The sequence below is a fragment of the Onychostoma macrolepis genome, chromosome 08, assembly GCF_012432095.1.
Source record: "Onychostoma macrolepis isolate SWU-2019 chromosome 08, ASM1243209v1, whole genome shotgun sequence".
NCBI lineage: Eukaryota > Metazoa > Chordata > Actinopteri > Cypriniformes > Cyprinidae > Onychostoma > Onychostoma macrolepis.
This window is the reverse complement of record NC_081162.1, coordinates 20,510,515-20,528,281: the sequence shown is the minus strand read 5'-3', so window position 1 is coordinate 20,528,281 and position 17,767 is coordinate 20,510,515.

The following is a 17,767-nucleotide window of genomic DNA, read 5'->3' as shown; positions in this document are numbered from 1 at the left end:
ATTAAGTTATATTCTTAATATATTTTAAAATAGAACAGTTATTTTCAATATTTTAATATTTTCAATATTATTTTAATGCTATTTTAATAATATTTCACAACATTTCAGTTTTTACTGTATTTTTGATAGGATACTTCTTTGAAAAACATTTAACTTATTATTTAAATTGTATTTATTTGTATTTGGCCCCCAGTTTGAAAACCCCATGACATATATTGTCCTAAACTCATTTCACAGTTATGTTTAAACAGGCTGAATCTTTACAGAAGGTGAACTAGAGATCTTAGCAAAAGTATCCAAATTGCTGATGAAGCCTGTGCTGGAGAGCACATTCATTTAAAACGATCGTCCTGAAGATAAGATTTAACAAAGCTTGAAATTTTAATGTGCATTCCTTAAGCTTGGGCTGTAAATGTGGCCTGTAGAGTAAAGCTGGAGATAACTCTCTCTCATACCCTGATCTTTTGTCCTACTCTGTGCAATATCCAAACTATATCCAGAGTAATACCCACTTATTTTTCTATAAGCCTTGGGATTTTATAGACGAATGAAAGAGAAAATATATCTTCCGTGCTCAATCGTGCTATCAGGGTTTTTGATCCAAACAGGGACATTTATTTTTTTATGTTCACAAACGTGCAGGATTGAAGTGAAAGATGAGATATGTGTTGCGAGCAAGAAGATACATACACATCTGCACGCACACGTGCACACAGCCATGCTCCTCTTGTTCGTGGGTTTCACACCTGTCAACACTGCTAGGCCAGCCCTGAATCCTCCGTCTCAACTGAGAGTACCATGAATGGAAGACCTGTTGGTAAGGACCAAATATGGAATCAGCTGTCTAAAGTTGCTGCAGGCAAAACATCCAAGAGAAACCCAGGGGCAATGATTAAATAAAGAACGGACCCTGCTGTAAATATCAGAGAAGCCTACAGGTACACACACACACACACACACACACACAGTCCTGTATCCTGACACTGTCTGTGGCCAGCCTGAGGGAAACCAATCATCAGCCAGCTTGTGGAGTACTGAATTAGTTGTGTGTCAGTCACAAAATGACTTTAATTTGGCCTGTAGTCCACAATGAGAAGAAAAGCAACTAAATAAAGACACAAGGTATGCATAAACACATATTTTTTTCCAAACTATGGAAGTCAATGTCTACCATGAACTGTTTGCTTATCAAAATTCTTTAAAATATCAACTTGAGGGGGAGTAAATAATGACAGAATTTTCATGTTTGGGTAAATTATCCCTTTAAAGGGCACCTATCATGCAAAATTCACCTTTACATGTTGTTTGAACATAAATGTGTGCCGGCAGTGTGAACACAACCACCCTATAATGATAAAAATCCACCCGCTCCTTTTTTTAATCCACATAAAGCATAAGCAGTGTCTCAGAACAAGACCTTTGTAGAATCTGTATTCATTATTCAAGTAAGAAATGTCTTATTATTAGAGCTACAAAAATTATTAATTCAAGAGCAGTGAGTAATTTTCTGTTTTTATTTCATTGTTTGGGTCATATAGTCAGCATAGACAGCAGTATAGGTACTGTATATTACGCTGCTGTCACTTATTACACAGATCTAATATAAACATGCAATTTCTTTCCCAGCTGTTTACCCTCACAGACCTAACTGACTGTTTTTGTAACTTGTGTGTATTTGACAGTTTAAGCGCAATAAGACATGAAAGAGAACTTCGTTTAGTACTCACATGCCGTGTAACAGACGATTCCTTTGTGCGTGCATCAAAAAAGTGTGCTCTCAGAAAACTGTATAATCAGAAGTTCAAACTGATATGGCTTTAAAATGCATGATTTCAGCACAATACACATGATAATCAAAACCAACCAGAAGTTTTATTTTGTCAATCAGAGTATCTGAGGTAGGAGCTGTAAAGGCACAGCCCTATTCTGGAAAAGGGGGCAGGGAGCAGCAGCTCATTTGCATTTAAAGAGACATACACGAAAACAGCCTGTTTCTGCTTCCACTCAAAATAGGTATTTTCAAAATGATATAATAAATGATCTGTGGGGTATTTTGAATTGAAACTTCACAGACACATTATAGGGACACCTGAGACTAATATTACATCTTGAAAAAATGGGCATAATAGGTGTCCTTTAACATTTTATTAATAATAACAAATTTTACATTTAACATTTTGGTCACTAAATAATGCCAATATTTTCTTTTGAGTTAAATTATTTTGAATAATTTCTATGACTTGATTATGACTGCTTTACAGCATTTTAAAATAAAAATAATAAAGAATGAGTAGCTGTGTCCAAACTTTGGGCTAGCAGTGTAAGTGGGACATACGACCGACAGCTTCTCTCACCTGTTGAGAAACCTGTTCTCTCCTGCTGTCACTGCTGTCTGTCCTCCATGCATCACTTCACTTCTGGGTCAACATCAGCACACCTCCCACTCGCCTCCAATCAAACACAAGCAAACCTGCATACACACATCTAACACCATTACAGTTAAGTTGTTCTTCAGGTGTGCTTGAAACTGGTCAAGTGCACAGGAAAGTCCCTATGGTCTACACTAAGTAAAGAACTAAAGGAATAGTTCACCCAAAAATGAAAATGAGCTGAAAATGTACTCACCCTTCAGGCCATTCAAGCAGCAGATGAGCAATTTCTTCACTGAAACAGTTTAGCACTACATCACTTGCTCACCAATGGATCCTCTGCAGTGAATGGGTGCCGTCAGAATGAGTCAAAACAGCTGATCCACATGACTCCAGTCCATCAACTGAGATATTGTGAAGTGAAAAGCTATGTATTTGTGCTAAACAAATCCACCATTAAAACATTTTTAACTTCAAAGTGTTGCTTACAGCTATCTATATTGTTGCTTTCTAAAGGTAAAAATTCACCTCATCTGAATCAGAAGAGAAATATGCACAGATGAATCAACATTAGTTACATCAACAAAAGTATATTTATAAATTACTAAACTATACTAATAAATGCCATAAAAAGTTGTTCACTACACTAAATCCATGATAGAGTCATATAAGTTCCTTTAAACAGCGTAAGAAGCTTCAGAATCTCAGTATAGTCAACTAGTGAAAGCTCTGAGACTACTATAAACACCTTGTTGAGTTTTCTCTGCATTCAGTGCCCCGTGAGCACCGCAGAGGTGTCAGGATATATTCGGATGTATTTAATAGCAGAGGTGGGTGGTTGATGAAGTGGTGGCCATTTTAAGAGATCAGGCCAGAACATTGGTGTGAACAAGCCACTCGTGCTTATGAAAAAAAGAGAACGAGAGCAGGCAGAAACCTCCGGTCAGCCCCATCATAAGCTCTCGGCTGCCGCTCCATAGGCGAGTGGCCCATGCTCCAGTGCTTTTAAAACACTCTACCCGAGTCGGGCTGAAGAGGGCCGGGCAGACACGTGGCTCTCTAGCTGCTGTATTTACAATCAGCTCTCGTTAGCTTTGCACACCAGCTCTCTCTCTATCTCAATGCCTCTCAGCCTGCCGGTCAATTATAATCAAATTGAACGAGCAGCTGAGGAGAGAGTTCAAATCTTGACCCCTTCTGTAGCACTGCCCGGAATCTTGATACGGGTGCTGGATTAAGAACACTACATGCATTGCTGAACAAGAGGATAGTTCACAGGACGGCGGCATAGAGCAGTGGTTTTCAACTGGTGGGTCGTGACCTACAAATAGGTCACGGGTCTGTTCTGATAGGGTCGGCGGGGGGAAAACATTGGTAAATGAAAATAATAAATACTAATCATACAAAATAAACAGGCCTGGCCAGTTTTCAGTCTATTCCATATCTAATACAACTCTGTTGATCCTAACAGTGATATAACAGTTGTTATTGAATGAGAAGTCTTTTTAAAGATTAACTTTGCGTGCTAGATGACAGCAATGGTCATCTAAATTATACATAAAAATTCAACATTATTAGGAAAAAACACTATGTGGTACCTTTACAAGGTTTATGGTTTCAGCATCCCTATTTAAATTTTTTAACATAAAAGTTGTGTGCTAAACTCCCAAATTCATCTGTCAATAAGCAGAAGTTAATCAAAAGGGCAGTTAGTCAGATTTTCTTTGGAGAAAAATAAAAACTAATGGATGAATTATTTTGATCAAAAGTGACAATAAAAGACATTTAATGTTACAAACGATTGCTATAAAAATACTGTTCTTTTGTACTTAAGCATGCATGTTTTAAACATGCATAATAATGAGAAATATATATTAATATATAATTCTGTGACATTCAGGATACTGTCACAGATCCACCCATCACATCATCCACACCAACCATCTACACCCGCTCACAATCACCTGACTACTGATTACCACCTGATGCCACTTACCTGCACACTATATCTAGACACTCACCTCATTCCCTCGTTGGTTGGTCTTGAGGTTACAAGCCAGTCTCACGCCGGTACCTACCTTCTGGATTGCTGGATTGCTGGAACCCTCTGCCTCATACCTCCTGCCAGAGTTCACCTAAAGGAGGGCTAAGATAAGATTGATTATTCTTCAGTTTGAAACTCTTATGTTATGTGATCGTTTTGAAACCCTTGTGGAAGTGCTATTTCTGGTGGGAATTATTAAAGGAGATTGCTACCACTTACCCGGTGTTTGTCTCTCAGTCCAGACGTGACAGATACAAGTTATAACAACAGGAATAAATTATATTTTAAAATACATTAAAATATAAAAATTGTATTATAAATTGTAGTAATATTTCACAATATTACTGTTTTTACTGTATTCTTAATCATAAGTACAGCCACAGTAAAAAAAAAAATGATTGTCGTGATTAGTTTTCACAATTTCAAATTCAACATTACATAAGTGATAATGTGGTGTTTCAACAAGAAAATAAGCAGATAAATAAGTGTTCATGCTTGACTTTAAGTTGAGCTGGATATTCATAACAAATCATGAACACTATGCAAAGTAAAAGAAAATAGGACTCATGTTTTGTGCAGTGAAATATTAAAAGATATTTAGAAAATAAAACCGTTAATTTTCCTTATTTTTGCATATTGTTGTGCCTATGTAGGTAATGGCAATGTTAAGGAATTTAAATGTTACAGTTTTGGGTTGTCAACACACCACCAAAAACCAACTGAGAACCACTGCCATAGAGTATCTGCTCAAAAAAACTCAATCTCATAATATTGCAGGGTACATACAGGGTTTCATCAACTGTCAACTACACAAGCGTGATGCCAAAAACATCTGGAGCATTCACAAAACACATTTCAGCTCCCTCTTAAACACATTCTGGCATAACACAGAGCTAATTTCCTTTGGAACTACATCGTCCCGGTGCCGAATCATTCAGAACCCTGTACAGCTGGAGGGCCGAGCTGGTATTGACGTGGCTGCCGTTACTTACAAAAGAAAACGCTTCTCTTGCATTCAGAGGAGCATCAGGCTCCTGTGCCGTTAACGCTGAGCACCGAGCATCTCATTCAGACCTTCACTTCAGCTCATGCCTTGCAAATGTAATCAAGATCCATTCGCTCACTCGCTCGCTACTTCCTGCGCATATACAGACACATACGTGCAGAATCCAGCAGCCGATATATCATCACACAGCAGTCGTCTTCACAAGACAAATGGAGAAGCACACACACCTATGAAGAAGTGTTAAAATAAGGGGAATGTGACTTTACAGTTGCGAGAGAGGAGAGTTGAAATAAAGAACAAGTGCTAAAAAATCATTCTTATTTATGGTTACCTCAGTATCCCTGAATCTGGAAGGCATTTGGATACAGTTCACACATGCACAGCGCCCCGTTTTACATGCATGCACACAAACACACACACACACACACACCCTCCTTTACAAATGGCAGGTGGAATTCTGCATGCATGGCTGGGCCTCTTGGCTGCAGCAGCGGTTGCTAGGCGACAGCAGAGGGGAGCTGACATTAGGAAAAGCAAATTGACCACAGGAGGGCTAATCTAGCATGAAACAGCATCTGGCCAGCCACTCTCCATCACTGGGCCCCTGTCGGGGGGGACACACCCTGCTACCCCAGAATGCTAAAGCCTCTGCCAGAGAACAGTGAAAGAGTCCTCCCATACCACGTGATCTGAATCCATACTGGGCCGTGCATCGACACACCATTGCTAGACAGAGCCTTTCTGGACCAGGAATTCTCAGACCCGGATGATTTGAGTTTACAGTTTGTTGCTTCAAGCTGTGCAGCACAGCTGATATGAGTCTGAATCTGTTGTGGTTGGCAGTGGAGCGCATTCTGATCGTGCGTCTGTATGTGTATTAGGGTTACAGACATCACTTACTGCAGTGCGATACAATGTGCTGCTGAGCACAGTTTAGCAGTACAGGCGTTATGCGTAGGACTCGTTGAATGTGTTTTTTGACATAACTGTTTCATTCTGTCATTTATCTTATAAATCAACCCCAGATGGGATGTTTAACGAAATTGACACGTAAATGGTTTCCGTATGCTGGAGAAGATACACACATTTGGGTACTTGGCAGCATGTGACCTCAAGGTAAATGTTCATATCTTCTAAATGAAATCGGTCGATTTATTAATTGATACAGTGCAAACAAAGTAAACATAATTCTTTAAGTTTTGGAAAACTGCAATAAATTCCTTTTGGGTTTAAGTAATTTGCAGAATTTAATTATCATCTAAGCTCAACAAGTATGAAATATGGGGAAGGAATATGAGAAATTGAACCAATTTTGCGACTATATTTTTTTCTTTCCTTAGACAGGAACTCCGTTATCTCGATTAATTCAGTTATTGAATCTATTGGCAGCCCTGTTTTATAAATATATAAAGTATTCAAACATTCTTCCAACATTCACACTTTTGCTCTGTGTGAGTCCTATTTGATCCCAATCAGTATTTGTCTCTGTTCTGCATATATTTACACCACTTCTCAACACCCAAGTTAACACCAAGTTCCCGATTAACATTCCTTTGCCACATTTTAAAATTTTTAACATTCACATTTTTGCCTTTTCATCAAATAACCTTAACTCATTTTAAAAAACTAGCTCTGTCAAAGGATTAAAATAATTAACAGCAAATAATTAACTCAGGATTATGTATACATACAAACAAACATATATACATTTTGATATATTAATATTTTAACTATGTATTTATAATTATGTATTTACTAATGAACTGTAGGACATGTCATTATAATGTTTTGATGAATCAAGCGTAAAATTACAGTAAGATAAAATCAGAAATAGAAGTCTGACAATTTGTATTTTAGGCCTATTCAGTCTTAAAAAGGATGTTTTTTAAATGTAATGCTAAATTGCTTTATTTACTCATTTTATCCACAGAAATGTTAAGGTATATTGTTACAGTATCCTTGGCATCCTTGACTGTGTCCTATGGTGTGACATGGCAAAAATGTAGAAAAAAAAAAAACTTAACATACAAATAACATGAGAAAAAAAATTATTTTCATTCTTAGAGTTACAAATAGCATGAGAGAGGTTTATCTTCAATGTTAGAGTTGTTGTTTTTTTTAACATTTTTCCGTCACACCATAGGACACATTGATACGTCAACTATCCATGTACATTTATAAACATTCATTTATTTATTGGTATATTCTGGTAACGGGATTTTTCACATTTAAACATTCAAAACCCAATGCAAACAGAACTTTTACCATTGTGTTATATCTAACGTACATACCTTATATGATCAATGCAGCACTGAACTGGCCTGAAACACTCTCATGCCATCCCTTACTGTTAAAAACAAAACTGACACAAAATATAACACAATATAAGTCATTCACTCTAAAAAAATATAATCAAAAGCTATATTTAAAAAACTGTAGTGTCTCTATATGTGTGTGCATACAGTAACGGATAGGTTAGTTTGGGCTTCCCAAAAGTATGTGTGTTTTTGTTCCAAGTGATTATTGGTGTAGTAAGAGCACGCGTGTGTGTGAGTGAGTGGCTAAGGACTGCACTCTGAGCCACAGAGCTCACACAGTTCATAGACAGAGAAAGAAAGAGAAAGGGAGGAAAGGGAGGAAAGGCAGTCGTGAGAACGATGGCTCTAATGAGGGACTAGCTCTACCTCCATGACAAAACAACTCACTGTAATGATGTAGTGGGCTTCCCTGGCTGCTGCCGCTGGGTAGGGGGTCTCCTTTCAGTCAACACACAGCCTGGATAATCACAGGTCATCACACCAACGCCCCACAGCCTAACAAAGCTCCCCAATCAGCCTCCCATTACCTCTATTAAAGGCCTTCTGTAATAACATTAGACAACGACTCCAAGCTTTATCTGCTCAGCTTTGCATATCCAATAATTACAGCACGAACAGGATTTCACAAGTGGGTGGAAGGGCAGGAATGCTTTAAGGGCACTTTTGGGTCAGTATGGTTACATAATGTATATATTTTGTTACCAGCACAATGCAAAGTGCAAGACTCTGGCATATACAGTAGGCTAGCTAAAGTGACATTTACTAGGCTTAAGTAATCTTAAGTAGCCAAACATTGCTGCTCATTCTGACCTATTTAGAAAAGTAACAAGCTGTTTAACCAACATTTAAAGCCGTGAACCTTTGGTAAGCGCTTATTGTAATACCATGTAGAGATGGCTGGTAGCATTTATTTAACTGATATCAAGTACTATCAATGATACTGTTAAAATACTCATATACCCCAACTAACCCCTTCCCAATTTCTGTGGATAAAAACATGATTTTAAAGATTAGACCTAAACTACAAAGCAGAATACATTTGAACTTTCAATTGTAAACTTTATTCATAAAAAATTGTAATAACATATTTGTAAACAGCTATTTTTCATTTCATCAAAAAAGTAACATTAATATTCATGCAAAATAAATAATTCTTGGGTGCAAATACAGCTGCTTAGGTATCATGTAATAAAACTGAGAAGAGAACCCTTTTCAAGACATGAGCTGCTAAATATAGCTACTACAATGATGTGGGTTTACATTGTTGTTGAATCAGACAGCTGTGGTAGGTACAGTTTTCACACCAGTTTTGGGTTTGCCTGCATGCAATTTATGTTTTATAACAAAAGTGTCGTCATGTACTGTTAACCACAGATTTTATTTTATTAAAAAACCCAAAACCACTATTCTAAAGAAAGCCATTAGAAAATCCCGATGAAGCTAATGGTGAATCAGTAAGACCAGATTCTGTTAGTTAGAGGCTTCTGTTTCTGCCCAAAGCACATTATTCTGTTCAAGGCCACAACTACTACATTGCATCAACAACATTAATTAAACTGTGAGCTGAAATAAGGTGAACCTGCCAAACTGGAGGTCTTAGAGCAACAACACGTCAATACAACAACAGGACTCACCGCTGCCTTCAGAGGACATAGTGGATCTCGATCCAAACCCAGATAGGATCCAATGGACTTGTCTCACATCCTGAGGTTTCTGTGCTGCAAATGTCTAGTTATGAATAGTTATGAAGCACTATTTGCTGAGCCTTGAAAATGTGTTTGGTGAAATTGATTTCATTTACATTACATTTATTCATTCAGCATAAGTGAATTAATGTAAATGAAATCAAAACCTAACACATGAACAACAATTCTAACATAAATAATAAATATGGCATATACTAGAAATAAAGTGTTTATGCATCTGTTAGTTTAGACAGGAAATATTAAATCATTTAAAAACAGAGAGAATGAGCCTTGAGAGAGAATTTGATTTCATACTAACGTATTCATCTGTAATCGTCATATTTTCATATTTCAAAACCCTGTGATATTAGGCAGAATATGACCAAGCTGCAGAGATGGAAAAGACTAAAAATTGAAGTTTATGTTTTAAATGATTTTCATTGGTCTTTGACCACTTTTGCAATTTCCATAATATATTCTTGCACAAAGTCCTCAATTTACAACAATTACTGTCGTTTGACAATTTTTCCTATGCCTTCATTACAAAAGACATCCTTTAGACGATATTCAAATCATATCTGATTTAATTAAGCTGTCTCACATGCGCATCAGATTATTACATTTAAATCACAGATAACTCATTCTCTGTATGAAGTATTAAGTTGTTTTTATGCCTTGCTGACAGTTTTCCATTGTTCTCATATCAAAAACAATGGGAAATTAATGTCAATCACAATTTACCTTTCAAGGGTTTAATTAATTGAAATACTGGAAACAAAACGTAAATCTTTCGTCTATTATGCAGAGAAAAGTTCTTTGTCTTTCCACAGTAAACTCCTTTGTCCTTTTAAAGTTCTCCAAACAATGGCAGACAGAGAGAAAAGCAGGAAAAGAAAAGTGTTAAAAGAATAGTTCAGCCAAAAACAAAAATTGTCATCAATTACTCATTCCCATGCTCTTTTAAATACTGTGCTGGTCGGTCTTTTCCATGAAATAACAATAGCTAAAGCTTTCAAGCTACAAAAAGGCCAGAAATGCATCATAAAAATGGTGCATTCATAAAAAAAAAATGTTCTATTCTATTTATTTCTTGGAAGATTTAGTTTGGAGGGACATGAGGGTCAGCAAATGATTATACGATTTTAATTTTAGGCTGAACCATCCGTTTAATGAAAAGTTGGTCTGACTTTCCAAGAGTCTGCGGCGATATCTTTTATCATAACAGGCATTAAGACTATACTCTTGAGCTCTCGGCTTTCCATTCATTAACCTGCGGCACCCACCTGAGAATCTGAGAGGACGCCGCGCTCCCCTTAGCTGAGCAAACAGGTGAGTCATTCTCTCTTCGTCAGACTCAGACCCATGTGATGCTGACTCTCAAATCCTATTCTTCTGCATGCAAATTTTGTCAGAAGTTCTATGTTTCTGTTACTACCGTGACGCCAGAGCATCGCTTTTCATTCTCCACTCGTTGAACACCATGTAGATTGACCTTGCTAATGCCAGGCTTGTAGGGGAATCACTACACAGCTTTACTAAAGCATTTGGTCTCATTAAACACACACTAATTAATGATTAACATCAAATCATGTTTGAAGGCCATGTTCTAATCCCTTGAGGGGACTGAGGAGGCTGCGCAACATTCTGAAATATCTCTTAAAAAAAAAAAAAAAACACATCACACAGAAATGGAGAGTCGAGCTTGAGAAATCAGTCTCATGAAAATTCGTAAATAAACTCTTGAGACTCAACTTAAGCGCTATTTGGAAGGAATTTGATATCTAAATGATGTATGAGGTACAGTTTTAGCACAGGATGTCACAGAAGATTGTGTGCTCAATGCACACATCACAAAACCTCAAATATGTGTAATGTATGTAAAAGAGTTATGTGTACTATATAATGAAGAGAAGCAATTGATTAAGATGAAGATCATAACAGTCGGTGCTACTCCAGTGGCTGTTCTGAACAGTTTCCATGACCGGACTCCTTATTGATTCCCTCTTTAATTCGGATGGGATCCCAGCAGAACTGAAACCACCAACCGTGGGTTTCAATCTATAAAGAAGGTTCAGATAGTTCTGTAAATAAAAATAAAAAGTAGCTTCAATTGCAGTATTAAACAAAGATCAAAATAAATAAATACACAAGAGAAAAACAAAAAGAGGAAATTAAATGAATAAGATGAAAATAAAAATAAAAAAACAAGTCAAGTCAAGTCACCTTTATTTATATAGCGCTTTTAACAATACAGATTGTGTCAAAGCACTTAACAGTATCAAATTGGAGGATAGAGTAATGTATAATGATAAGATTAAACACTCAATTTTCAGTTAAAGGCATTTCATTATTGAATTCAGAGATGTCATTGTCTAGCTCAGTTTAGTTTAAATAGTATCTGTGCAATCAAATCGGCGATAATCGCTAGAAATTAAGTGTCCCCAACTGAGCAAGCCAGAGGCGACAGCGGCAAGGAACCAAAACTCCTCTGTGACAGAATGGAAAAAACCTTGGGAGAAACCAGGCTCAGTCGGGGGGCCAGTTCTCCTCTGACCAGATGAAACCCACAGTTCAAAAGTTTATATTTCTATTTTAATTTTGTTGCAAGTTCTAACAATAGTAGTATTATGTAGTTAGGTATTTTATTATATTTTTAGTTATTTTGTTATATTTTTTAGTTTTATTGTATTTTAATCTAGGTTTTCGCTGGGGATATGTCTCTGGGGGTCATCTGGGTGTCCTGGTCTCCGCTGACGATCAGGGCTGTAGACATCATCTCTTGGTGCTGATCCACCATCTGATCGGATACGGACTGAGAAACAGAATAGGAAAGAAACAGACAAATATTAGCGTAGATGCCATTCTTCTTACGATGTAACGAGTACATCGTGTGTTATGGGGAGTGTTCGGTTCGGTTGATCTAATTAATGCAGCCTAACAACCCTTTAACGGATTTGAATTATAGAAGTGTATTAGTGTGTTATGTGTACGCCAGGATAAAGAGATGGGTCTTTAATCTAGATTTGAACTGACAGAGTGTGTCTGCCTCCCGAACAGTGTTAGGTAGATTGTTCCAGAGTTTGGGTGCTAAATAGGAAAAGGATCTGCCGCCCGCAGTCGATTTTGATATTCTAGGTATTATCAAACGGCCAGAGTTTTGAGAACGCAGCGGACGTGGAGGACTATAATGCGATAAGAGCTCGCTCAAGTACTGAGGAGCTAAACCATTCAGGGCTTTATAAGTAATTAACAAGATTTTAAAATCTATCCGATGTTTGATAGGGAGCCAATGCAGTGTTGACAGAACCGGGCTAATATGGTCATATTTCCTGGTTCTAGTAAGGACTCTAGCTGCTGCATTTTGGACCAACTGTAGTTTGTTGATCAAGCGTGCAGAACAACCAACCAATAAGGCATTACAATAGTCTAACCTTGAGGTCATAAACGCATGAACTAACATTTGTGCATTTGACGTTGAGAGCATAGGTCGCAGTTTAGATATGTTTTTGAGATGAAAAAAGTTTTACAGATGCTAGAAACATGGCTTTCAAATGAAAGATTGCTATCGAACAGCACACCTAGGTTCCTGACTGATGAAGAAGAATTTACAGAGCAGCCATCAAGTGTTAGATAATGTTCTAGGTTATTACATGTGGGGTTTTTAGGTCCGATAATTAACACCTCTGTTTTTTCAGAATTTAGCAGTAAAAAATTACTCGTCATCCAGTTTTTTATATCGACTATGCATTCCGTTAGTTTCTCAATTTGGTGTGTTTCACCGGGCCGCGAAGAAATATAGAGCTGAGTATCATCAGCATAACAGTGAAAGCTAACACCATGTCTCCTGATAATATCTCCCAAGGGTAACATGTAAAGCGTGAAAAGTAACGGCCCTAGTACTGAGCCTTGAGGTACTCCATACTGCACTTATGATCGATATGATACCTCTTCATTCACTGCTACGAACTGATGGCAGTTAGATAAGTACGATTTGAACCATGCTAAGGCGCTTCCACTAATGCCAACAAAGTTTTGTAGTCTATTCAAAAGAATGTTGTGGTCGATAGTGTCGAACGCAGCGCTAAGATCCAGTAGAACTAATAAAGAGATACAACCACGATCAGATGATAGAAGCAGGTCATTTGTAACTCTAATGAGAGCAGTCTCAGTACTATGATACGATCTAAATCCTGACTGGAATTCCTCACAGATATCATTTTTCTCTAGGAAGGAATATAATTGTGAGGATACTACCTTTTCTAGTATCTTTGACAGAAAAGGGAGATTTGAGATCGGTCTGTAATTAACTAGGTCTTTGGGGTCAAGTTGCGGTTTTTTTATGAGAGGCTTAATAACAGCCAATTTGAAGGTTTTGGGGACATATCCTAATGACAATGATGAATTAATAATAGCCAAAAGAGGATCTATGACTTCTGGAAGCAGCTCTTTTAGTAGTTTAGATGGAATCGGGTCTAACATACATGTTGTTGGTTTAGATGATTTAACAAGTTTATACAATTCTTCCTCTCCTACAGTAGAGAATGAGTGGAATTGTTCCTCAGGGGATCTATAGTGCGCTATCTGATGCGATACTGTAGCTGACGGCTGCAAGGATACAATTTTATCTCTGATAGTATCGATCTTGGAAGTGAAGTAGTTCATAAAGTCATTACTGCTATGCTCTTGGGAAATGCCAACACCTGTTGATGCTTTATTTTTCGTTAATTTAGTCACTGTATTGAATAAATACCAAGGGTTATGTTTGTTTTCTTCTAGAAGAGACGAAAAAGTAATCAGAACTAGCAGTTTTTAATGCTTTTCTGTAGGATAGGGTACTTTCCCGCCAAGCTAAATGAAAAACCTCTAATTTAGTTTTCCTCCAGCTGTGCTCCATTTTCCGGGCTGCTCTCTTTAGGGTGCGAGTGTGCTCATTATACCACGGTGTTGGACTCTTATCCTTAATCTTCCTTAAGCGTAAAGGAGCAACCGCATCTAAAGTGCTAGAAAAGAGAGAGTCCATAGTTCCTGTTACATCATCAAGTTGTTCTGAGCTATTGGATATGCTGAGGAACTGAGGAACGTGTTTGATTCGGACAGAACATTTGAAACACAAATTTACCTGAGGTCTTCCTACAAAAATTAGTCCATCCAAATAAGTCTTCAGATACCAAATTAGAGACTGGTGAACATCATGCACTCTCTGCCATTTTCTCCTGTAGTTCATAACAGCACTTCAACTCGGACCTACAGACAATATACAGTGCATACATACAAGTGTGTGATCTCTATTTTAAATGCTTGTAGCTCAAACAGTATATTCAAAGGTATACACTGAATTCAATGCAAGTCACCTTGGATAAAAGCAATTTTGCCATGCAAACAATGCTAATAAAACAGAAGTATATAATGATAAGTATGTGAAGGAAAACAAATTCAGGCTGCCATTGTTACCCATTAATTTACCATAGGGAAAACAAAGAGAAATATCCTATTGTGCGCATCTGCAACCTGAAACCTGCAATATATGTAAAACTAAAGGGAACTGAGACTTAACTCATATCAAAAGACATGTCTTTAGAGATTTTAGAACATATCTGCTATTATATGAATTGAATAGTCAAAAAAAAAAAAAAAACCTGTTGACAAGCACACTTGCATGACGCATGTGCAAAATCAGTGGTGTAGTCAAATCAACAGGTACACAAACAGACACACAACATCATAAACAGCAAATGAGCATTTTGTGGGTGCTAATTGGAGCATGCAAAAAACCATCAACAATGCGAGAGGATGAGTGGCCACTGGGGGCAGCGTGGAGCGCTCAAGGGGCCTCAGGGTCATTACGCCACTAATGGAGCCATATGGTCCAAAAACAAACAGAAAACAGCCATTTTCTCCTCAATAATAAGGTCATGAGATGCCTTTGCTTGTTTGGCTACAGACCAGTGGGAAGTTATGAGAAAGATGAGACCATTTCAGCATGGTGTCTTGCGACGGTAAATGGATTTATTTTGTCGACAGAGCCTTCGGCAAAGGCAAAAGTTAAGTCCTCTTGAGTGGAGAACACAAAGAATCATGCAGATGGCGGTAATGTCACTTTTAGGGCAAGGATACTGGCAAAATTTCATATTTATGACTGTACTTTATGAAGTGTATATGAAGGACAATATTTTCGATGACTATGAATCTGGCCCTTTCCCAATAGGCACAATTACTTACAGTCTTATGGTCTGAGAAGACCACTGAACCGTAGTGTGCCTAAGCAATTCATTTTAAAACTTGTGTTCTTTTATTTGAAATCTTACCATGGAATTTAAAGACTGTCATGTGCAAATTTTACACAAAGACATAAGCATTTTGTAAAAAGGACAATTTTTGTCACAACAAAAAAACCTATAAAGACTACAGTTGCACTAACATGCATGATATCATGACGACATTCTCATTTTAAATAAAGTAACAGTGGTGCATGTTATCAAGTAAGTTGTTCCAAATGCACACTCTACACCCTTCAAAGTGCTCACTGCAAGTGCTTTGCCCTTCAGAGTGTGTAGTAGAGCATACTTCTGAATGGAATCTGCCCAATGACAGCACGAGGAGGAGGTCTTTTAAACGTCTCTCTGTGGGATCAGGGTCAATCAGCCAAACAGAGGTGGACATAAATGATCACAGCCTGACTTTGATTCTCAGTCTCTAACTTTGAATTATCACTAGTATCCAGCACCAGGTCAAAGGAAGCTGCTTCACCACACTGTGACAGTATACTCACGTTGATATATGTATTACATTTCGATTTCTGACACATTTTTAAACACATTTCTAGACAAATAGGACTGTCAGAACACCAGTCAACCTATATGAATATACCTAAAAGCATGACTTTAATCTATTTCTAGTTTAAAGAAATAGTTCAACCAAAAATGAAAATCCTGTCATCATTTACTCACCCTCATATCGTTCCAAACTTGTGGGACTTTCTTTAATCTGTGGAACATAGAAGAAATATTATGAAAAAGGTTCTTGATGCTTTTTTCCATGCAACTAATGGAGGCCTGTGCTTTCAAGCATCATAATAGTCAATACAAAGTGTGGGCTGAATTCCAAACGCATGCAGAAGCTTTTAAAAGTTTTGGGTCAGTAAGATTTTTTAAAAATCTTGTGGATGCATTCATTTGATCAAAAATATAATTAAAATAGCAATATTGTGAAATATTCTTACAATTTTAAAAAATGATTTTTTTTTAAATTTTAATATATTTCAAAATGTAATTTTTAAACCAATTAACTCAAAAGATTTGATGCTAGAGAATTTGTTCTTTTCACAAATTGGACATTGTTTTTTTGCATCAAGGAGAACTAGGTCAGATTTCAAGATATTCAAGACTGGAATGTAGCACACAAAGCTACTTTTATGGTTGAATTTTGCCCATTTTAAAGCTTGGGTCACACTTTATATTAGGTGGCCTTAACTACTATGTACTTACATCAAAAAATACGTACAATGTACTTATTGTGTTCATATTGTATTGCAAAACACATTTGCTGCTATTGAGGTGGGATACGGGTAAGGATAGGGACAGGTTTGGTGGTTTGGGTAGGTTTAAGGGTGGGTTAAGATGTAAGGGATGGGTCAACAGTGTAATTATAAATGCAATTACAGAAATTAATTACATATGTAATTACATATAGGTATTTGTAAAAATATAATACAATGTAAACACATGTATGTGCACAATAAGTACATTGTATCAAATGATTAATTTAAATGTAAGTACATAGTAGTTAAGGCCACCTAATATAAAGTGGGACCAAAGCTTGAAATGCTCCAGACTACATTAATTGTAAACGACTGAAAACAGCAACCAGCACATATACGAGTTTGAAGGTGAGTAATGAGGATGAGTAAATGATAACAGTGTTTTCATTTTTGGTTAAACTATTCCTTTTACTTACAGTCTTTGTGGTATTTTGTTAACTTACAGTGGGGCCAATCAAGAGTTTTGCTCATTCGGGTGTTCTGTGACCGACTTACATAAGAGAATTTAATTTGTAGATGTATAGGGCTAATCCATCAAAGAGACAGTCATGTGATCCTGCGTAATGGTGTTCAAATTACCCCTCCAAAACGCAGAGAAAAAAAAATGGACAATTTTGCAGATATTTCATTTCCCCGGTTCCAGCAGCTGTCATCTCTTTCACTCCATTACCCAGGCTTCCCTGTGCAAACCAATTGCCGCCATCCACCATTTAACCATACATTTGCAAGAAAGTGCCGTTCATCATGGTGCCTATGGACGGCCGGGAAAAACACGGGACGTAAAAAAATGCTTTCGCACTGTACAGAC